Raw genomic sequence first — 24,513 nt, forward strand, 5'->3', positions numbered from 1 at the left:
CTTATCACCATGCTGGAATTCACTGAGCTGCTGAGAGCAACCCATTCTTTCTGCATGCCAAGGTACTTGATTTTATAAATCTGTTGCCATGGAAGTGATTGAAACAATGAGTTAAATTATTTGGAGGGGAGCTTGAATACTTTTGGCGATGTATTTGTATCATGGTTCTCAAAGTCAGGATCACTTGATGATGTGGACAGATTCAAATATTTCTCCATAGCTTGGCAGGAATGGTTTGCCGCACCTTGACTTAAGTGAATGATTTTATGACATATAAGAAAATAAGAATCTACAGGATGTAGGTAATGACTGGTGCATTTCTGATGGTAGCCTCTTCCATAGCTTTAGACTTAAGCTTTCAGTTCCTACTCTTGTCACAGCATTAAAAGCGGGTGTACTTTCTTTGTCACATGACTGTACATCAACTTATATGATAAAAAAAAATAACTGAGTCTGAAAGACTGAAAATCATTCTGCTGTTACCACTACATTGTTCTACCTAATCAAGAACACAATAAAATTTGTTTTTTGTTTTTTTTAAAACCCATATGATCGCTTATCAGAAGCAGCAATAAAAAGAAAATCCAATGAATCTCTATGTCTGGGCTGCCCTACACTGTACAGACGTTTGTCCTTATTGGACAAATGTGTCACAGTTCCAAAGAAATCCCAACAGAGTCATAACGCTGGGGCATATCAAGAATTTCTCTTTAACATTAAGACAGGAACTTTATGAGCGTACACTCATATTGGACATCCCAAGGAAATGCCCTTTATAGTGCTGTTTGTGCAGAGGAGATATAGTACAAAACATGTTTTTGCCACAACTCTACTCAGCGTAGAGTTATGGTCAACCACGTGATGCTGTATGTGAAAGTTATTGTTGGTGCGGTGACATATGATCTGTGGAAGCGTCCATGGTGGCCAAAAGGAACATGTATCTGAACTATGTATGTATGTTTGTTTATGTGCCAGTGATTTATACAATGTACACTCTGAGAGGTATGGCAAGAATGCGGGACCGGGAAAAACTGTGAAAACGAGTGATAAAGCTCATAGATCACAATAGGTGAGGCGGAGCTTTCATTTGCTGATGCGTTTCTTTTTCTGTTTCTTTCATCACAGCTCCAGGACCACCTCCCCCTCAAGTCCTCACACATTTACTACCTGCTACTTCCCTTTTTTTTAACAGTACAGTACAGCGCTCTCATAATAATCTTTCCCTTTGTTTACTAAAGTGACCATTAAAGTGATGCATTAGTAGTTGTGCAAGAACCCTTCATGTTACCTTTAACATGATGACATAACTTACTTCAAGAAATATGACAATATTCTAAGAGGTTAATTTAAAGGTACAAACAGTTGTTTTTGAGATTGTATAATAGAAATGAAGAATATTGTGCTCACAAATATACTCTAATTAGTGTGTACTTACATCTTCCAATAAATTGATGTATTCTGAAACATTTATAATTAATCCATTGAAAATACATAGATGCATGCCCCAATTTGTGAAAGTCACCACGTTACCCCACCACCTTGAATACATTGGCTGCCCAGTTGGCTTTTAAGTAGGTGGTGAGATACCTTTAGCCTTATCTCCTAAAGTCATGGCTCTAACACACAGAAACAGCAGCGCTTATCAACAGAAAAGTTCAGGATACCGTCAACAACTCACATCAAGCTCACGACTGTCATTCAACAGTCGTGAGCTTCACTGACTCATCGGCTTGTATCTGAGTCCTTTTAAGAAGTTATACAGCCTGACTTTGTGACAGGGTTGCCGCAATACTAAAATGTCCAAATCCATACCAATAACCAGGAAAATACACAATATTTGATACCATTTTTCATACCACAGAGAAGATTTTAACCTCATCCTGCAACAAGAGAAGTAAGGGTTCAATACTTGCAGTCTGCTAGCTACTATGCTAATGATAACAGGTGGCTAATGCTAGTGATTGGTAATTGCTACTAGCAAAACAGCTAATGTCAACTAATGTTAACATGTGTGCATGTTAACATTAGCTGCATTTAGGATAGCTGTTGTTGAAACAGGAGCTTTAGATGACCTCTTTGACTTCCTCCTAAAGTTTTCAGTGTTATGAATGTTAACCATACTTTAGTTGTTAGTAAGGAGATGAGGTGTGCCTTTCTGTCTGCAGTGAATTTATGTGAAATTCGATCCAGCTGGAGGAGGCAAAGACAGCAATGTTTGTTTTGATGTTGTTGCAAATGAATATTGTAATTAAATATTAAATTTAGTACTGATTAAAATCTAAGGATTGTTTTTTTATTTTATTTTTTTGGAAACCCTAGTTGTGAAAGAAGTTGACTATGTAACAGTTGGTCCCCTGTTTCTACTAAGTTCCTTTATGAGTACGTTGAGGCCAAAATCAAAGATAAAAGTGTGGATTGTATGGTTTGTAAACATGATTGTATATGCAGCATTTACTGGTTCTGTAAAGTGAAATCAGTGCTCTTGGTCGTCCTATTTAGAGTAAAATGTATAGTAAAGCAGGGTATGCATGTTTGCATATTTAAATGGTACCTCTGTGTGTTCTCTGGTTATGTACTGGTATGTGTGTTTCACGTGCTAAAGAGCCTCGTGCATGTGAAATGTCTCAGATGTAATTTTTGAGTCAGAAGTTGGCACGGTTTTGCTAGAGTCAAACTAAGTGATTCATCCACAGGCAGCATTTGGTCAGTTTGTTGTTGTTGGCCTATTGTCATCTGTTTTTCTGTTTGTCTGTCTATCTGTGTGGCTGAAGGAACGGTACACTGTGTTTTGCTGAGCTGGTGTTATGGGTGGAAGTCAAACACAGCAGTAATTACTGAAACACACACACCTCCACTCACTCACAATACAGTAACAGTGATAAGCTCACTTGATGATTATGTCTCAGTTTTTGCTGTGGTGAAACACAAAGATTTGGGAACAATAGTTTAATGTATTCAAACTCATAAACCCATATTTAGCCTAAAAGCTATTTTTCCATGTGTGATGAAGTTAACCCTGAGGGTAAAAGCCTGCCCCTGGGTTTATGTAAGCCCACTCCTGTTTGAAGAGGACGAGGGTGAGATCTGAGGCACAGATGTTTCATCTGTCATCAGATAAACAAAGTGTGGGTGTTTGAGTTGCAGCTTTCATGCAGCCTACAGAGACACACAGCTGAATAGATGGTGATTTATGACCAGTGCTAAAACAGCATTATGAGGTTGTATATAATACTTTCAATGCATAAAATATTTAGGAGATTGAGTCATATTTTACAAGCAATACAAATAAGAAATGTGACAACTTTGTTCTTCATTCACTGATGTTTTGGGGTCAGTGCAAACAAACTATGAATACAAATCATCAAATGTGTTGCCCAACCTTAACAATATAAAAATACCAGTTTCTGCTAGAGCCTGACTGATACATGGTATTTTATAACTGAAAAATCTGATACCCCCATATATTGCCTGATATTTCATATTATATTATAACAATATAATCAGTGCTGTTCACTTGTTGGTAATTTTAACAATGTGGCTAATTAGTTTATGTTTAATACTTCTAAACGGAGACACAAATCTCCTTTGGGGCTTGTGTGAGGAAGGACATCTTGCATAAAAACCTGCCAAATGGAGTAACCCGGTGTGGCGATCCCAGTTTTTAAGCTTTTCAAGGATATAAGGCTTCTTAGCTGCACATGTCTGACTGCATTTACCAGCTAACTGCTAACTGTGTTTGTCTCAGAGTAATACTGATGAGAGCGGAGAGTGTGAAACCAATCAGCACAAAATTTCACTTTAAATAAAAACAGGGTTTAAAAATATTCATATTAAAAATACATTATTTTACCTGGAATAGGCTCCACTACACTCAACAACACGCTAAGAAAATTAAGAAAATGAATAAATTCTAGGATAGCACATTAAATTCTGTGGATAATGAACAGCATATCATTCTAACTTGTTTCCAGATTGCACTAATTGAAAGCAAATTTACAGGTGATCACTAAGGTTAATGGGATCTTCAAGCCAAATCAGTGACAGCATGCTTCTCCTCCTGCAAGTGTCTCTCTCGCTCAGCCCTGGTTCATAAGATTTTTTGTGAAAAGCTGCTGGTAAGGAACTGTTAATGTATGTCAGGCTTTAGAAAAAGTGGGACTTGACGTTATTTGAGAGAAAGACAATGAAACTGCCATTAATCCCTAAGTGGAACATGCTGTTAAATAAGTACAAAACTGGATTCGAAGCACTTCGTCCCATACTCCTCGCACGTCACTAATTACGAATAAGACGTGTTCCAGGGTGCATCACTTGAAATGTAATTCACTTCCAAGGAAGCCTTGACGAGTTCTGCAGAAAGAAGAAAAATCATTTAAGGGAAATAGATTGGTATGTGGGTGAGAAGCAAGTTCAGTAAAGTACAGTTGGAATTTTTCTTTCGTGCACGCTGCCAATTAAAAGAGAAAGTTGAATTTCTTCTGGAGTGGATCAGGTTTGTGTGGTGTTCTGATTATCATTTGTTCCCTACATGCCTCTGGGTAGAGCATTGGCATGCTTGCTGTTTACGCCTTCGTGTACTATGAATGAATTATGGGAAATGGAAATAAAAAACAGGTACATTTCCACAGCAGTGCTGGACCACGCCACCACTTTGCTCTGCCACCTGTCTTCGCCAAGGAACACAGATTGCGCTTGCTGACTGTGGGGGCAACCTTTCTTTATAGAGTGTCTTCATTTCCAGGCACAGGACTGAGTTGGAAACATTTCACATTAGTCTGCTGACGTCACATGTGGACACAAGCTCGTGTTCATTTCATTTCCCATTCCCATTGTTAATTAAGTTTTGGCACTAAATGGCGTCTCTGTGGTAACATGTTAATCTTATTAAAGCTGACACTTACAACCAGTACGCATGTATTTGCATAACCACGAAGCAAATCAAAAACACCAGTTTATGTACTACTGTGTTTCCCATGAAAGCCCCAGCTTCCTGTCATAACAACACAGTCTACATGAGTATTTCTCTCAAATAAGAGAGGAGCTTTTAAAAATAGCACACACGCTGCTGACTGGGAAAAACGATTGGCCAGACTCGTACTTGTATATATTGAATAAACAGCTGTAATATCTTACTGTGTAACAGCAACTTTAGAAGCTTCATTGGAAAGTTGTAATACAGAAGCAGAGGACAATAGCTCTTTAGCAGAGAAATGCCTAAACTTACAATGAATAAATGTTTATAAACGTACAACTGCTTTCAAGATCTTAATCTCATGACATCACATGGGCATGCAAGGTGCTATAAGGTGTTCTACACTTCATTACATACTCCATGTGCACGCAGTGGTGCATTGTCTGAGCCTTTGGGCGGGATCCATTCCCCCATCTGCTGAAAGGCCCATGCTTCAGGAGCCCCTCCAATGCCCCTGCCCACAGGCAGGATGTTATACAGGGAGTGCAGAATTATTAGGCAAATGAGTATTTTGTCCACATCATCCTCTTCATGCATGTTGTCTTACTCCAAGCTGTATAGGCTCGAAAGCCTACTACCAATTAAGCATATTAGGTGATGTGCATCTCTGTAATGAGAAGGGGTGTGGTCTAATGACATCAACACCCTATATCAGGTGTGCATAATTATTAGGCAACTTCCTTTCCTTTGGCAAAATGGGTCAAAAGAAGGACTTGACAGGCTCAGAAAAGTCAAAAATAGTGAGATATCTTGCAGAGGGATGCAGCAGTCTCAAAATTGCAAAGCTTCTGAAGCGTGATCATCGAACAATCAAGCGTTTCATTCAAAATAGTCAACAGGGTCGCAAGAAGCGTGTGGAAAAACCAAGGTGCAAAATAACTGCCCATGAACTGAGAAAAGTCAAGCGTGCAGCTGCCAAGATGCCACTTGCCACCAGTTTGGCCATATTTCAGAGCTGCAACATCACTGGAGTGCCCAAAAGCACAAGGTGTGCAATACTCAGAGACATGGCCAAGGTAAGAAAGGCTGAAAGACGACCACCACTGAACAAGACACACAAGCTGAAACGTCAAGACTGGGCCAAGAAATATCTCAAGACTGGTTTTTCTAAGGTTTTATGGACTGATGAAATGAGAGTGAGTCTTGATGGGCCAGATGGATGGGCCCGTGGCTGGATTGGTAAAGGGCAGAGAGCTCCAGTCCGACTCAGACGCCAGCAAGGTGGAGGTGGAGTACTGGTTTGGGCTGGTATCATCAAAGATGAGCTTGTGGGGCCTTTTCGGGTTGAGGATGGAGTCAAGCTCAACTCCCAGTCCTACTGCCAGTTTCTGGAAGACACCTTCTTCAAGCAGTGGTACAGGAAGAAGTCTGCATCCTTCAAGAAAAACATGATTTTCATGCAGGACAATGCTCCATCACACGCATCCAAGTACTCCACAGCGTGGCTGGCAAGAAAGGGTATAAAAGAAGAAAAACTAATGACATGGCCACCTTGTTCACCTGATCTGAACCCCATTGAGAACCTGTGGTCCATCATCAAATGTGAGATTTACAAGGAGGGAAAACAGTACACCTCTCTGAACAGTGTCTGGGAGGCTGTGGTTGCTGCTGCACGCAATGTTGATGGTGAACAGATCAAAACACTGACAGAATCCATGGATGGCAGGCTTTTGAGTGTCCTTGCAAAGAAAGGTGGCTATATTGGTCGCTGATTTGTTTTTGTTTTGTTTTTGAATGTCAGAAATGTATATTTGTGAATGTGGAGATGTTATATTGGTTTCACTGGTAAAAATAAATAATTGAAATGGGTATATATTTGTTTTTTGTTGAGTTGCCTAATAATTATGCACAGTAATAGTCACCTGCACACACAGATATCCCCCTAAAATAGCTAAAACTAAAAACAAACTAAAAACTACTTCCAAAAACATTCAACTTTGATATAAAGGAGTTTTTTGGGTTCATTGAGAACATGGTTGTTGTTCAATAATAAAATTATTCCTCAAAAATACAACTTGCCTAATAATTCTGTAGTCCAGGTGAGTGGCTGTGTTTTTCCATTGAACTGGAGTCTCCACCTCTGGGCGGAGCTACCTCTTTCTACCCACGATCTGCACCTGCTGGTAATTTGGGCTGCCAGTATTTAAGACCAGCGCTGTCAACGAGTTTTTGCCAGCTCTTCTGCTAACCTGCGTTAGTGTGAGGCCACCAAGTCTTTAGCGTTTATTCATGGTTTCTGCTTATGCTTATCTAGTATTTTCTCCCTGTGGTTCCCAGGAATCCTCTGGCACGGCAATACTCACCCACTTCAGGACGCTGGTCTTCAGGATCTACTCTATCATTTACTGCAAGGCCAGGCACATCCTTCAGCAGCCCCTCCCTCAGCTATCAGCTATGTTTTTTATTTAATAAATTATTCTTTTATCTTTTATGGCGATGCCTATGATGTAGAAGTTATCCTTACCTTACCTATCTTTACATTTTTGCAGCTTTTCTTTGTTTTTTCCCCCCATTCTGTTGTGATCTGGCCATGTGTTTCAGTAAATGCCTATTGGGATTGTGTCAGATGGAATTATAAACACAGAAAAGTACAATTAGGTCTTAATCCACCATGCAATACCATCTGCAATCATATGATTGGCAGTGGCTTAATTTGTCAACATGACAATGGTGCCAAATACATTTCCAGTGCTATAATCTATCCAGGCAAAGCAAACCTGGACAGCAAAACACACTGTCAACCTCAATATTATTTAAGCAGCAGATAGCAGCTCTCTTGACAGAACAAAAGACAGCCAGTATCCCAAGAAAGAGGTTTGAATGTCCTTCAAGAAGCCTGAGGAAGTATTCCTGAAGACTACTTAAAAGGATCTACAAGAAAGCTTGCTCAGGAGAGTTCAGGCTGCAACTGTTTTCTTTCTTCATATATTATATTTTTATGTATGTTTGCACATGTTTCACAAAGTCAATTTTCCTTTTTCTCATTTTCCCTCATATATTAAAAAGTAAATATATAATGAGTGTTTTAAGACTTTTGCACAGAATATTGTTTATTGTGCATCGATTCTGTTAAAATAACAGTAGGGAGTAGAGATTTAAATTTCAAAGGCCAAGTAAAAAGCCAGCATCGCCTTGTCCAGTTTAAACTGCAGTATGGTGTGGAATAGAAATATGAATGGATACTGCTTTTCAATTATTAAAGCATATTCTGAAATAATAAAAAAGCAGATTTTCAGTCTATCTCCCTTGGTTGTACAATATACAATGCAGATTTGTTTCATTGATGGAGTTTACCATATGCATTCTGAAAGCTAGTCATGTGGATGCATACACATTTAACTTTGTGATCCTCCTATGGGGAGGCCAGGTTCCATTTACAAAATAATTTGTATGTATATTTTAAATTTTGGAAGTAAGGCTTGATGATTGTGCTGTCGAGCGCTTGATTCATCTCATATGTTACTGACTTACTGACTTGTGCATTTTTAATATTAGTTTGTTTCCCTCATCTGGTCATTTTCCCAAAGCTGGGTTCAAGGCAGTGAACTTCTGCACTGAATACAAGCGAACAAATAATTCAGTGCGCTCAGAGGCAAAAGGAGACTGAGCGTACATCAGAGCGGGAGCAGTGGAAAATAGAAGATGACGCAAACAACACAGCGCGCATCTATAGCTCAGTGTGTGTGTGTGTGTGTCCTGAGAGCTGCAAGGATAAAGAAGGAACACTCGATGCTCGCACAGATTGACTCACAACGTCTCTCTCCAGTGTGATGTGTGTGTGTTTGTGTGAGGGAGGAAAAGCTGCCACCACTTATCCTGACTCACTCAGCCCTGAAGTGAGGAAAAAAGTGCTAAAATTAGAGTGAGAGAGGAAAAAAGTAATTAAGAAAAAAAACAAAGGCTTGATTACAAAAATAGCTTATTCTTTTCCTTTTGAGGAAGATGATTCAACTTTGGTGTGAAAATATGAAAGGATGCGGAAGAAGCTGGTAATGAGGGGGTTGATTTTCACAGGGGTGTCCTGTGGATTTTGAATCCCAGGACAGGAGGTGTGAGACCGAAATAGCAGCTTTTGCTAATTGCTGGTTAGCAGTGTTTGTGTTGGTTTAGTTTGTAAGTTGTCTACTGCTGTTGTGGTTTGACAACGTCTGTGGGACCATTTCACCGGGTCAATATTACACTACACTGCTACGAGTTCACATTGTATTTTCATGTTTATGTCATATGATGGCTTTAAAGTCTATGATGTACCTTTATTTTTTTTTATATTATGCAGTAGTTCCTTATTATAATGAGGAAATGTTAGTTTAAATAAATACTTTGACATATATGTAAATGTATTTATTATCATTAAAATGATGAAATCTAATAAAAATAGAAATAAAGGGTATATAACACCCCTTCCATTCCATTATCTGTCTGCATTTTCCATATTAGTGTACTGTGATGTCGTGTGTGTGTGTGAGAGAGTGATGAGCATCCTCAGTGCTGGCGCGATCTTCAGTGCCAGGAAACTTCACACATTGACGTCTTTGCTTAACAGATTGAGGCTGCTACGCTGAGGAGAGCTCACAGTATGATGCTGGCAGACGATGCCAAGTTGTCACTCACAAATGCACGTGTATGTGTGTGTGTGTGTTTGTGTGTATGAGCGTCTCATCGGAGCCATTATGTTAATCCTTACATAGCCATCCTAGGTGCTTTGTTGTTTTTAGATACAGACTGACGCTGTGTGTCGTCATCAGGCTGTGGGAAATGGGTGAAGCCACAACAAAAGTGTGTGGATGTGGATGAATTACATACATACCAGAAAGGGAGCCTTTACTTACTAACTAGCTGGCATTAGTTTTATAAAGACATTTGTAGCATTTGTTGATGTGCCGGAGTTAATTTCAAGCCTAAACTAACAGACATTTGAAAAGTACATTTTGACTGTGTGGCCAACAAGAAGGTTAAAAAAATAGTTCTGTGAACTATGCAATACATATCTGACTTGACTTCACTACATTCACAATTTCTCTGGAGACTCCGCATTGACCTTTCTGTCTGCTGGACATGGCCTTATCTCTCTTGAGGTTTAAATGTTGCCTGGAAATATCTTTAAGTATCGTAATTCAACATTTCCAGTTATTTATCAGCTTTGTACTGATTGGCATGGAAACAAATGATCTTTTAAATTAAATCAGGGTCTGGGGAGGGCTGGAGCCCATCCCAGCTCCCATAGGGTTAGAGGGTACACCCTGGACAGGTCACCAGCTAGGCTGACACAGAGAAGCAGATAGCCATTCACATCTGTGGACAATTTAGAATCGCCAACTAACCGAAGTCCACTAACTGCATGTCTTTGATCTGTGAGAGCAAGTTGGAGTACCCATGGAGGACATGCAGACTCCACACAGAAAGGCCCCAGCCAGATGGTGGATTCAAACCCCAGGACCTTCTGGCTGTGAGGCAGCAGTGCTTTCCACTGTTCCACCATGCGGTCCAAGAAACAAACAAACAGAAACGAATCCATTGTGTTTTATTGTGTTTGTCTTACAGTTGCAGGAAAAAGTTTGCTAACAATTTATAAGCCACCTGTCGTTTCCTTAGAGAGACAGATTTTCTAGTATATTTTTTAAAGCTTTCTCAGGAAACTGTTTTCCAGCTTTTGTGACAGTTTTTCAATATTGGCTGATTTTTCATTCATTTTCAGTCCATTCCTGGTCCCTGACAATTTTCAGTTTGTTTGTTAAGCCACATAACACTGATCTATGAATCAGTGATTTATAATCAATCATAGGCACCTAACTCAAAGGATGAACCAATGTCTACACATAATGGACAGCGTGGCGAGGACATGATGGAGAGAGTATATTTTTTGGGGAGAACTGGGGACACCATTGGTGTCCTCCTGGATGAGCTGGTGGAAGTGGATATCAGGTCTATGTTTTATTTATTATCAAAATAAGAACGAACATGGTTCCCTGCACAAACACAGGTAAGGTTCATCGTGGACTTTGCAAACTAGGACAAATTGGGTTTCTGGTATGGATCAGGCAGTGACCGAACTGGTAGCATGACTGTAGATGCTTAATGCAGCTATTACATGCACTACTTTGAAAGTTACTTTAATCAGCTTTCTGATTTTTAGCATTTGTCTTGTAATCTTTAAACATTTGTGTTTAATAGTTTTTCTTTCTCCTACAATCCCTTGTCTATGTATCCCTTGACCTGGATTGGTAGCTGGATAAAAAGGCCTTTAAAGCTGTATTGAATTAAATTACCATTTAGATGAACACTTGGGACATCAAATTCATGTTAGCACTGCCAAGCCTCCCACCCAACTGCTGTCTTTAGATAAGAAACACAACATGCAGAGGAAATAGCAGTAATACATGGAAATCATACTGTTAGTCATCAGGGCTTCACCATATTATTCCTTTATGTTATTTCTTGGGTTAAATGTTTGTGGAGAATTTATACCAAACCCTTCTTTGCAAGATTTCTTCCATTTATTAAGGTTTACAGGAATTTGTTTATGCATAGCTCTCTTATTACCTCATTGCAGCATTTCAGTTAGGTTGAGATCAGGACTTTAAATGAGCCAGTGCACCATCTATAAGGGAATCAGAGAATTGTCTTCTAGTGATGATTCAGCATGATTCAATATAGGTCAGGCTTAAGAGTTTGGACAGATATATCCTCAAACTTAACTGTAGCACACTTCTATTGATGACTCAGTGATTGCAAGGCGCACAGGTTCTGTGGCCGAAGCAGTGCATCACCTGAGAATATCAGTGAACTTGACCTCAAGACCTCAAGTTTTCTGAAGTTTAAAGCAATAATCTAAGAAGGAGCACACCTTGGATTTTCAGATTTAGTATTTTTTTTGTAAATGTGAAACCTTAAAATTGAAAGAGAGCGTATTTTCACATGTGTTGTATTTCAGCTTCTTGATTGCTGCAAAAATTCATATTTTTATATTAACAGATTTGCAGCCCATTTAGTTCAGATTAGTCTGTCTGCTCTGATTAAATATGTTTCTTGCACTCGTGTCTAATAATTCCAAGTAACTGTAACTCCATTAAATTGGCTCCATTTACAAGACAGAGGACACAACAAAGAGTTAAGAGACACAGGAAATGCGTAATGAATATCTGTTTAGTTTTTTTGCTTGGTTATAATGTCGTATAGGCCGTTGTGAATGTTGTGAAGACACAATTATCTTACCTCATCTTATCTGTCTGCTGGGTGGACCTTAGCACAGCATAAAAAGACACGAATTTAGGATCTAGGAAAGCAAGAGCAAACAACAATCACATACTTTGATTTATATACTTATGAGAATTGCGTTAGCCTTTGACAAACTAAAGCCAAACATCTTGTGAAAGATCTTTATCCAATCAGTAACATCAAATCAAATGTTCTTTGACTGAAATTTAATTAAGTTCAAAGAGCAATAATCAGATGCATGAGGTTTTCCATTTCATTGACTTTATTTTTATGTTTAAACAACATTTGGATGACATTCAAAAGCAAGCCTCACAAACAAGGCCTTTATTGTTTGGTGCTTAATCTCCAGATGCATTATAAAACCAGTGTTTGTTTCCTTTTGAGTAAGGTATGAAAACCGCCTTGATATCAGTGTGATGTGTGTGTGACTGCATTGCTTCGTACTGTGCTGACGTAAGGCCTGTCTTCTCAAACAACGCAGTGGCAGTAGGTGCTCTAGTCAAATGGATGGCTGAATCTAGGTTGCCACTGCGTCTGGCATCTCAATCACTCACCTCCGTGCTCGACTAACAAGGGAAATTTCCTCAAGTGTTAATGCTACTTCAAACACTAGCCTGATTTTTCATCGCTTGTAAACGATGTGTTTGGCTTACTCTGTGGCAGATGTATGACAAGTTTCATACTTTTACTCTTTTTAACTCCTAAACACACAAACAGAAAAAATAACTACTGTTAGTCATCTAGGAATGAACACTAATAGCTGAAAGTCAGTTAACAGCTGTTATATAAAATCATGCATGAGCTGCAGGACCACTGCTGAATAAATGTTACTGCACTGTTGCACTGTTAAAGGAAGCACTAGGCACCTTTAAGTCCATGTTGGATATCTCTATTAACCAAGTTACCCAAGCTCCAATCAAACAAAATCACCAATAAACAACGACTCATGTTTAGATTCTGTTTAAGACATTTGCACTGAAAGTCTGGATCTAAGTTCGATACCTGTTTGACAACTAATATAAGTGGACTTTTCTAGTTTGACCATCCACACACACACAAACACATTCATGCAGCCCATATTTTATGCATAGAGCACCTCCATCTATCACACATCGATGGATGCATCAGTGAAAATTTGGGTTTCAGTGTTTTGTCCAACACTTTGACATGTGAACTTCGAGGGCTCGAGATCGAATCATCATCGAAGTCCTATTGAGAATCCCTGAGTCAAGGATGCTACCTTGAAATATAACACTGACCTATTGCATATCAGTGACATTTCCATAGCAATGGCATTGTCAGATGGAAATAGCCTGGATGTATTATTTGAAATAGGCAGATTTCCTAAAATCACCTACAGATTTTTTTCTCCCTATAGTCTCAGTTTCAGTGCTGTACCCACCTAAGAGATTCAGCACTGATTGAAAATAGCAAAATCCTTATAACACTTCCTGCTATCTGATCATTAAAATATGCAACTGCCACTGAAGCTTTTTGTTTTTATATAGTTTAAACACCTAACAATAGTGTATGTACAGTTAACGTTTTCCCTGCTTTATGCTAAGCTAAGCTAATTGCTTGTTGACACTAACTGCAGACATGACACATGAAAATCTATTGTCATTTAATGCTATGGAAATAAACAAACAAATTAAATCTAGAACTACCTTAAAGATATCAACCTGAATATTTTATACCCATTCTGAGGCTTTTGGTGCATAAAATCACATCGGCAATCATGAAAAATAACTCATAATGCTACACAGTCACTGTCCATGTTTACTTCCTGCCACCTGCCTCTGTTGTGAACTAACACTTGGTTTTACAAGAAAAGGGAAATGCATAGACATTATTTCTTATTGCATATTGACTGCTACAATTAACTGATTCTGTGGGAAATCATGAGGATTTCTCCTACACTATAGTAAGCTGTCTAAATCCCAATTCCCTGAGGCACATTCCATTGCTCTGACCGGTTTAATGTCACATTTATGGCTGTAACCAGCTTAGTAATTTTATATATACAAGTTGCTTCTGCAAAAGAGGAAGAAAATAAAGTCCTTTACAGTTTTCAAAATTTCTGTTTTTGATTGTATTTCAACTCTCGTGGTTTTTTTTAAAGGTCACTGGAGCACAAGCACATCTTTATTATCAAACATTAAGAGGAAAAAATTCTGGACCTCACTGATTTCTAAACCCCGGTCATGTCCCTGGCCAGACTCCTTTATAATCAAAGACAGGACAAATACATGCTGGTGAAAAGACGTTGAGATTAATAATAACAAATAACTAAATGCAAAGAGGTGTATAAGCACTTAGTGAGTGAAAAGGGTGACTGAAGAAGCACTCAGTGCATCATGGGAATCCCCCAGCAGTCTAAACCTTTTGCTGCATGACTAAGGGAGCATTCAAGGTAATCTAATCCAATCCTAACTATATGCTTCATCAAAAAGGAAAGTTTTAAGCCTAATCTTAAAAGTAGAGATAGTGTCTGTCTCCTGAATCCAAACTGGAAGCTGGTTCCACAGAAGAGGGGCCTGAAAACTGAAGGCCCCTCTTCACTGCAAGTAAGCCTGCAGTGCAAGAGCGAAGTGCTCTAATGAGGTGATATGGTACTATAATGGTCATTAAGATAAGATGGAGTCTGATTATTGTATGTGAGGAGCAGGATTTTGAATTTAATTCTGGATTTAACAGGGAGCCAATGAAGGGAAGCCAAAACAGGAGAAATCTGCTCTCTCTTTCTAGTCCCTGTCAGGACTCTTGCTGCAGAAATTTGGATTAACTGAAGGCTTTTCAGGGAGGACAGCCTCATAATAACAAACTATAGTAGTCCAGCCTAGAAGTAATAAATGCATTAACTAGTTTTTCAGCATCATTCTCAGACAGGGTGTTTCTAATTTTGGACATATTAGTTTAATATGTGTATTGAAGAACAAATTCTAGTCACAAACAACTCCAAGTTTCCCCACAGTGTTACTGGAGGCCAAGATAATGCCATCCAGAGTAAGCATCTAGATACCATATTTCTAAGATTTTCAGGGCCGAGTACAATAACCACAGTTTCATCAGAATTTAGTAGCAGAAAATTAGAGGTCATTCAGGTCTTTATATCTTTAAGACATTCCTGCAGTTAAGCTAATTGGTGTGTGTTATCTGACTTGATGGATAGATAAAGTTGGGTGTCATCTGCATAGCAGTAAAATGTATGCAAGGCCTTCTAATGATAGGGAAGCATGTATAATGTAAACAGAATTGGTCCCAGCACGGAACCCTGTGGAACTCCATAATTAACCTCAGTGTGTGAATTTACATGAACAAATTGGAGTCTTTAAGATAGATATGATTCAAACTACTGCAGCGTAGGACCTGTAATACATTTTATTACAGCATGCTCTAATTGCTGTAACAAAATGTTATGGTCAACAGAATTGAAGACTGCCCTGAGGCAGCAAGACAAACACAGAAATGAGTCCACTGTCAGAGGCCATAAGAAGATCCTTTGTAACCTTACCTAAAGCTGTTTCTGTACCATGATAAGCTCTGAAACCTACTGAAAAGGATCATATTTAATTTTGACATATTAATTAAAGGTAGGACTTATTTGAGCAGTTTTGTAGGAATGGGGTCTAAAAGACAGACTGATGATTTGGAGGAGGTAAGTACTGAAGGTAACTGAGAAGGTGCAACTGGAGAAAAAAGAGTCTAAATAAATATCAATAGTACTGAAAGTAGCTGTGCATAATAATTTTAAAGTAAACTTCTGTGGCTCCATTTTAGGTCATGGAGTGAGCAGGTGACCACATGCCGCATGTCTAGAAAGCTGTGGACTGGGTTCAAGTCTGACCCGTGGCCCATCTCCCCTCTCTCGTCACTTTGGCAAAATGCCCCAAAAAATAATGTTAAAAAAAAAGAAAGAAATACTGAACTGATCAGTTAACTGTCACCAAACCAGTCTTTGCTATATCATCCTTGCAGTGTTAAAATTCTCCTTCTGATATCTGTTGTTTTCAGATGAAATGCCAGCTATTTACAATGCAAAATAGGAAAGAACATCCAAATTCCAGTTGTTATTGCACTTGCATCATTGGTTTATTCACTGTGTCCATTGAGATTGCCCTTTTCAATGAAAGTAGGAATAAATGACGACACAAAACCCAGTGTCTATGTCCCTACCCATGAAAAGGGTCATAAGCTAAGCGTGTAAAAGGACAATCATTACCTCTTGTCTCTGTTCATGAGTTTACACAGTGGCTGTGAATACAAATACTGTGTGTTTAGGATGTTGTGAGCTGTAATATAATTGATCTTGCCATATGGGATGCAGCAAAAAAACAAAACAAAACAAAGGTGAGGTGCAGATAGGAAATCCATTTTGCCCATTACTGTCCTCACAAGCATACAATTGCAAATGTGTGTGAGAAGCACAGCTGTGAGAAGCTGAGACGCTGAACACTGTGGGAAGGTCACAGTGATGAGAGAGAATGTTGGGAGGGATCATCCTGTGCTTGGATGAGCAAGGTTACACAGATAAAGACTGTGACCGTTAATCACTAATGTACCGTCATTCACATGCACGCACTCATGAGCGTGCATGCACATGCATAAACGATTAATTACTTAAGCACACACACAGCTCTACGTTACTTCAGCACAATGATAATTCTTCTGTGTTGCTTAGCAAAGATTGTTTATTTTGTTGAATGCAATGACCTGCAAATCTCATAGACCCACATTTTATACACAATAGAGCATAGAAAACATATCGAATGTTTAAACTCGGGCATGTTAATATCACATGAAAAATATTAGTTAATGTTGAATTTGATGGCAGCACATCCCAAAAATAAGTTGGAAAAGTAACTGGTACTAAAAAGAAAACTGGAGGAACGTTGTGCAACTAATAAAGTTGACTGACAATAGGTCAGTAATATGATTGGGTATAAAAAAAACTTCTCAGAAGATGAGCAGAGGTACGCCAATCTGCAAAAAAACTGCATCTACAAATTGTTCAGAATAATATTCCCAAGACTTTGAAAATCTTATATATATTATCAAATGATTGTGAGAATTTGGAGAAATCCAATCAGGGACAAAGCTAAAAATCTATATTGGTTGCTTGTCTTCAGCCCTTGAGATAACACTGCATTAAAAACAGGAATGCTAGGCATCAGTTTAGCACCAGTGGGTGAGTAGGTGGCCCATGGCCAGAAGGCAGCAGCTGGGTTTGAATCTGACCCGTGGCCCAATGCTGCCTGTCTTCCCCATTCTCTCTTTCTCCGCCTTCCTGTCTGTCTCTACTATCACTATTAAATAAAGGCAAATGCCAAAAAATAATATTGTAAAAAACAAAACAAACAGGAATGGGTTTTTTTTCAGGCTGGCTGCAGCTCAGGAGGTAGAGCAGGTCTACTGATCAGAAGGTCGGTGGTTCGATCCCTGGCTCCCGCTATTCTGCATGCCGAACATCCCTGGGCTAGATATTAACCCTAAGTTGCTCTCCGATGCATCCATCGGAGTATGAATGTTAGTTAGTAAGCACTTAAAATCATAGAAGAAAGTGAATGTGGCATGTTGTAGAGCTTGGAGTACTCTGGGAGAGTAGAAAAGCGCTATATAAAAACTTACTTTTTTCAAGTTAAGTAAGGCATTACTATTGCAAAAAAGGTAATTAGATTACTGTTACTTTCCCGTAAACACGCTGCGTTACTGCGTTACTAAAACCGTGATTTTTTTGCGAGTGTCTCATGACAATGACGTAAGCGAGTGCGACGTTTGTGGCAACAGCTGTGTGCAGATAAATGGATGGATCATATGTAGAGTGCGGGAGAGAGTATGAGCGTGCAGCGTTTAAAGCGTGGAAGTACTGACCTTACTTTGAGTTAGATTCCGTAAAAAGTGACAAAAACATTAGCGTCCGCTGTTCACTGCGTGGGAAGAAAACTTCTTTTTACAGCGAAAAAACCTCTAAACGTCCGAGCAAGCACCGAGTGCCGCTGGAATGTGAAATTCACAGAGAAACTCACGGATTCTTCCACGACCGCTGCGGCACACCTGCACCAGGGCAAACATCCGTCTACCCCACTCCTGCTAAACAGGTGAAAATAGAGCAACGGGACCGCTAGTCTTTGATTGTTTTCTGCTGTGTTTTACTTGCATCTATTTGAAAAAGTCAGTGTAAACACAAATACCTATTTTATTGTTGTTTATGTTAAACAAATGTCTTCCAGTCAGAGAATGTTGAATGTTTGCTTGATGCATGAAGTTAAAAGATTAAAACTAATAAAACAAGTTTTAATGAGAGACTTTTTCATTTGATTACATTTTATATGATGGAAAAAGTAGAATTGGGCTGAAAGATCTATTGCTTTATTACCTATTCAGGGTGTAAATCATGCTATAAAAAGTAACTAAGTAATTAATTACTTTTGAAAATAAGTAATCAGTAAAGTAACAGGATTACTTCCTTCGAGAAGTAATCAGTAATTAGTTACTGATTACTTTTTCAGGTACCCTGACTAACACTGGAAATGACTGCATGGCCTCAGGAACACTTTCAGAAATCACTGCATGTGAACACAGTTCAATCTGCCATCCACAAATGCAGGTATATACGGGTGTTAGGGCAACATATAATGTCATCCAGATGATGTCATTTTCAGGGAAGGTTTTGCATATTTCAGCAAGACAATGCAAAACCACATACTGCAACTATGCACGCCTCCATGATGGACTATCGGAGCACATGCAGCAAAAGAAATCCTTTGTGCCGGTGGCAAAAAGACTGTACAACTCTTCCTCACTCTGTAGGTGATTTTCCTGAGGATTAATAGCAAAGTTATTCTGTTTCCATTCAGACCGTGCAATATCACCAAACAGTTTTTCATCGAATGTTTGTTTCATCTCCACATCATAATGCTGCTACTCTCTTTTATTCATTTTCACAGTACTATGCCACTTTTAGAATCACCTGCACTGATAGCTAAGCTATTTATTTTTCAGGATATAGTTATATTGTTACTTGTTAGAGTTATTTGATATTATATTTTGCACCATCCTACTGGATATTACTGTATTACTAGTATTCTATTGTATATATTGTATATCTTATTCCTCTGTTCCTCTGTCTCTCTTGCTGCATTGAGCATGTGTATGACAAAAGAATTTCCCTCGGGATAAATAAAGTTCTTCTCTTCTCTTCTTATCTTATCTTATCTTATTAGATAAGCTAAGATAATCGATCGTGGCTCAAGAGTTGGGAGTTCACCTTGTAATCGGACGGTTGTCGGTTCGAGCCCCGGCTTGGACAGACTCGGTCATTGTGTCTTTGGGCAAGACACTTCACCCGTTACCTGCTGATGATGGTCAGAGGGCCCGGTGGCCATTTACCATTTATTACAACAGCACAGTTTTGTAGCAGAAGAGTCCAGGTGCTAAAATGTCCTGCCGTAGTCCAGACCTTTCACTAACTGAAAACATTTTAAGGATCATGAAATCAAAATAAAATGACAAGGAAGAACCAAGACTATTAGTCTTCTTTGTCTTCTTTTTCAGGATCATATGACTATAGACTTTTCTATCAGACAATAAAGAAACATGTAACATTCCTTTGGCTAAAGTTCAGTAACTGTAACTCTTCAGTTCTCTTATGTTTGAAGACTAGACTGAAAGTAGAGGGGTGGCTACCTGTCCCAACTTTTCTGACACGTGTTGCTGCCATGAGATTGATTACAGATTGCATTTTTTCTATAAACTACACAGAATCACAACATTTTTAGATTTGGAGTTGATGTATATAAATATATTGTGGCAAGCTGCGAAATCTTTGCAACAAAGGACTCACACAAAGATTGAGAATGCTGTTATAGCCCAAGCAGACAGGGCGCACTCTTTGTTAACCAGTTCAATGTACTACACTGTGCTTCAGAGGGTCAATAACCCCGCACATAAACTCACTCATGGTATAACATCTCTTTCCATCAAACAACAATTGTCAGAGAACTTAACAGTGTCTTCCAAAACACCATGAAATACAGTTTCTGAACCACAGAATTCTGCTGTTAGCATTGTTATAGCTACTTTTTTTTTTAACCCATTCAATGTTTTCTATATCACGGATGCTTAATTTGATATGGTGAAATGATCGTGGGACAAACATACTTACAAACAAATTTAATAACTGTTGAGTAAAAGACTCTCATGGAAATAAATAAATAAATTGAGCTTGTTGCTGACCCTCTGACTGGGACGGCTGCTTTACTGTGACAAATGTTAATTAGATCTGCTGATGAAGTCGTCCTTAGATCCTCGCTTCTTAGAAATTTGGAATTTTCGAAGAAGTAATACAATCAAAGTCATTATTGAAACAGTCTTGCTACTTGGGGGCCATCATATTACATAAACCTGCATATGTAAAATCACCAGAAACACATGTTTTTGTCCCAAAGGTTTAAAATTGCTTTAAATGTCACAGATTTCCTTCTACTATGTAACATTACATCTCCCATAGCTTTAATCCAGACATGATCAAGGGTTTTGGCTCATTACACCAGAACACTGGACAAATTCGTGTTATAGATATATAAAAAAAACCCTACCTGCAGGAACTACACTACAATTCTTAGAGGAGCAATAGTATACCGTGGCAGTTAAATAACTAAACAGATAAAAATGAGACAGTTCTGTGGGATATGTGTTAGAAAAGGAAAAGGAAAATATAATTTCCTTCCAGGCAAATGGCAAATAAACTTCCTTTCTTACAATACATACAGAGAAGGGCTCCACAAAGCTCCAACTGAGCATTAAAATAGCAGTTGGCAGTTTGTTTTGAGCATAACATTGGCTTTTGTAACAGACCGATGAAATGACACATGATGTTCAGGCAACCTTTCGATAATAACACACTTGTTGGAAAATCTTGTGTTGTTCTCCTATAAACACATGACACCAACGGCTTCAGAAGCTGTTGTGAAAATTTGCTTTAAAGCCAGTTTCGTTTTCTGTTTTTCTTACATTTTTTTCCCAAATCTTTCTTAAATTTCTTTATATTGTGATCAGTTCCTACCCTGTAAAAGAATACTTAAAACATCAAAACTAATAGTAATAAACTAAATTGAATTATTATGGTTATTATCGTTGTGGCACATTTCGATTGGAAGCATTCTTCAAAGACTTTGTTTCATATTGGTGCAGTTGCTCCACATCCATGATATGAATCTCCCACTCCATCACATCCCCAAGGTGCTTTTATTGAATTAGGATCTGGAGACTGTGGAGACCATTTGAACAGCTCACACAGCAGCATAGTGTCACCAATATCTGATCTAGCTTTTTGTGTCATGATAACTGATCAAGTATTAGAGTGGTCCATCCCTAGTTCCCAACATGCAACAACCAATAACCAGTGTTGATGAAGAGACTGTCGATGTAACATTCTGCCTTTCTTGGTCAGGCAGCCTCTGAGGAGCCCAGTGGTGTGTTTGTTGGCTCATCGTCCTGTTGTTGTTGCTCTACGCACAAACAAGATAAGATGGGATGTTGGGATAGACGTGATGACCCCTTTCCTCTCCTCTACAAAAAACAAACCTCACACACACACACATACACAGTCACAGGAAATCACACATGCCTTCACCTTTTCTGAGTCTCCCAAACACAAAGCGAGCAGATGAAGAATGTGGTTATGAAACCAGAGTTCAGGTTTCTATTTGTCTGATTTCTTCTGATTCACAGCCTGAGCCACTCTCTTCTTATTGATCTGCCAGCAGTTGTGATTATGAAGCTGTGATTCCTACACTTTCTTTACAATAGCTGATGTTGATATACAGGGAGTGCAGAATTATTAGGCAAGTTGTATTTTTGAGGAATAATTTTGTTATTGAACAACAACCATGTTCTCAATGAACCCAAAAAACTCATTAATATCAAAGCTGAATGTTTCTGGAAGTAGTTTTTAGTTTGTTTTTAGTTTTAGCTATTTTAGGGGGATATCTGTGTGTGCAGGTGACTATTACTGTGCATAATTATTAGGCAACTTAACAAAAAACAAATATATACCCATTTCAATTATTTATTTTTACCAGTGAAACCAATATAACATCTCCACATTCACAAATATACATTTCTGACATTCAAAAACAAAACAAAAACAAATCAGCGACCAGTATAGCCACCTTTCTTTGCAAGGACACTCAAAAGCCTGCCATCCATGGATTCTGTCAGTGTTTTGATCTGTTCACCATCAACATTGCGTGCAGCAGCAACCACAGCCTCCCAGACACTGTTCAGAGAGGTGTACTGTTTTCCCTCCTTGTAAATCTCACATTTGATGATGGACCACAGGTTCTCAATGGGGTTCAGATCAGGTGAACAAGGTAGGCCATGTCATTAGTTTTTCTTCTTTTATACCCTTTCTTGCCAGCCACGCTGTGGAGTACTTGACGGTGTGATGGAGCATTGTCCTGCATGAAAATCATGTTTTTCTTGAAGGATGCAGACTTCTTCCTGTACCACTGCTTGAAGAAGGTGTCTTCCAGAAACTGGCAGTAGGACTGGGAGTTGAGCTTGACTCCATCCTCAACCCGAAAAGGCCCCACAAGCTCATCTTTGATGATACCAGCCCAAACCAGTACTCCACCTCCACCTTGCTGGCGTCTAAGTCGGACTGGAGCTCTCTGCCCTTTACCAATCCAGCCACGGGCCCATCCATCTGGCTCATCAAGACTCACTCTCATTTCATCAGTCCATAAAACCTTAGAAAAACCAGTCTTGAGATATTTCTTGGCCCAGTCTTGACGTTTCAGCTTGTGTGTCTTGTTCAGTGGTGGTCGTCTTTCAGCCTTTCTTACCTTGGCCATGTCTCTGAGTATTGCACACCTTGTGCTTTTGGGCACTCCAGTGATGTTGCAGCTCTGAAATATGGCCAAACTGGTGGCAAGTGGCATCTTGGCAGCTGCACGCTTGACTTTTCTCAGTTCATGGGCAGTTATTTTGCGCCTTGGTTTTTCCGCACGCTTCTTGCGACCCTGTTGACTATTTTGAATGAAACGCTTGATTGTTCGATGATCACGCTTCAGAAGCTTTGCAATTTTGAGACTGCTGCATCCCTCTGCAAGATATCTCACTATTTTTGACTATTCTGAGCCTGTCAAGTCCTTCTTTTGACCCATTTTGCCAAAGGAAAGGAGGTTGCCTAATAATTATGCACACCTGATATAGGGTGTTGATGTCATTAGACCACACCCCTTTTCATTACAGAGATGCACATCACCTAATATGCTTAATTGGTAGTAGGCTTTCGAGCCTATACAGCTTGGAGTAAGACAACATGCATGAAGAGGATGATGTGGACAAAATACTCATTTGCCTAATAATTCTGCACTCCCTGTATATAAAATGAAAAAACCAAACAAACCCAAAACATTACATTGGCTTTAATCTGAGGTGGTGTCACTTTATGATTTCAGAAGCTGGTAAAGCTAATGAACATAAACTGGTGCCATCTTAATTCAGCCCAGTCTCAGATGCTCGATAGGCTTAAAGAAACATATGACATGGTAAACATGCTCTTCCATTACCCTCCAACCTGTCACAGCAGATGGCTTCACCTCCCGCATTCATGTTCTGTCTCTTCCTGTTAAAAGTGAGTTCTTCTTCCCCACTGTTGCCAAGTGCTTGCTCATAGAAGTCCTCTCAAATATTTTAGGGCCTCTGACTTGCAATGATTGTTGCTGTCAGCTGACACTGTATAAAAAAAATTAAATAGAGAAAACAACAAAAAGAAACAAGTGTTCTGCTGTTGAAATGTGCATAACTATGGCAACTGTGGTAACAAAAATTTTTGAATAAGCTTGTTGCTAGTTGAAGACATTAGTCATCTAACTTCAAGTTAACAGGACTTTGCTTCTTTACCTAGACTGTGACTGTGCACTAAACCCAAACAAATAGTTTCAGTCTCTAATCCTAAGCAAACAAATGACAGTAAAACAAATGGAGAAGTTCCCAGATGGCACTCAGACTTCTGTCTTTTCAGTGGAAGCAGTATAATTCTGCCACCTCCCAAAACACTCCCTACTTCTCATGAAGAATTCACAACTCCCAGGCTATATGTTTTGTAGTCTGTCACAGTGGTACAGACTCTAAAGTAGGAAAGCTTTTTCCCCCTCATCATATCCTTTTATTTCTGTTGTGTTAAGTGTTCAGTTCATATACAGAAAGAAAATAGTAACAATAACAAGGTAGATATGTCCACAACACTAGTAAACTGGTGCTGTAGTGTGTTATTTGACCAGTTACTGTAGAACCTGCCAGAGTCATCGTGACGTATA

General features: G+C 39.0%; 1 long non-coding RNA gene across 1 annotated transcript in view; it reads right to left on the bottom strand.

Annotated features, from left to right (window-relative positions):
* Positions 1–539: 539 nt before the first annotated feature.
* LOC120736596 overlaps positions 540–24,513 on the bottom strand; it is a 39,367-nt gene continuing 15,393 nt past the window's right edge. The window contains exons 3-5 of the long non-coding RNA XR_005696543.1: positions 12,185–12,245; positions 11,513–11,570; positions 540–4,350 (exon numbers count right to left, since the gene is read on the bottom strand). This is a non-coding gene — a long non-coding RNA (uncharacterized LOC120736596). The remainder of the gene's footprint in view (positions 4,351–11,512; positions 11,571–12,184; positions 12,246–24,513) is intronic.

This window comes from Simochromis diagramma, unplaced genomic scaffold, assembly GCF_900408965.1.
Source record: "Simochromis diagramma unplaced genomic scaffold, fSimDia1.1 OVJJ01000371.1, whole genome shotgun sequence".
NCBI lineage: Eukaryota > Metazoa > Chordata > Actinopteri > Cichliformes > Cichlidae > Simochromis > Simochromis diagramma.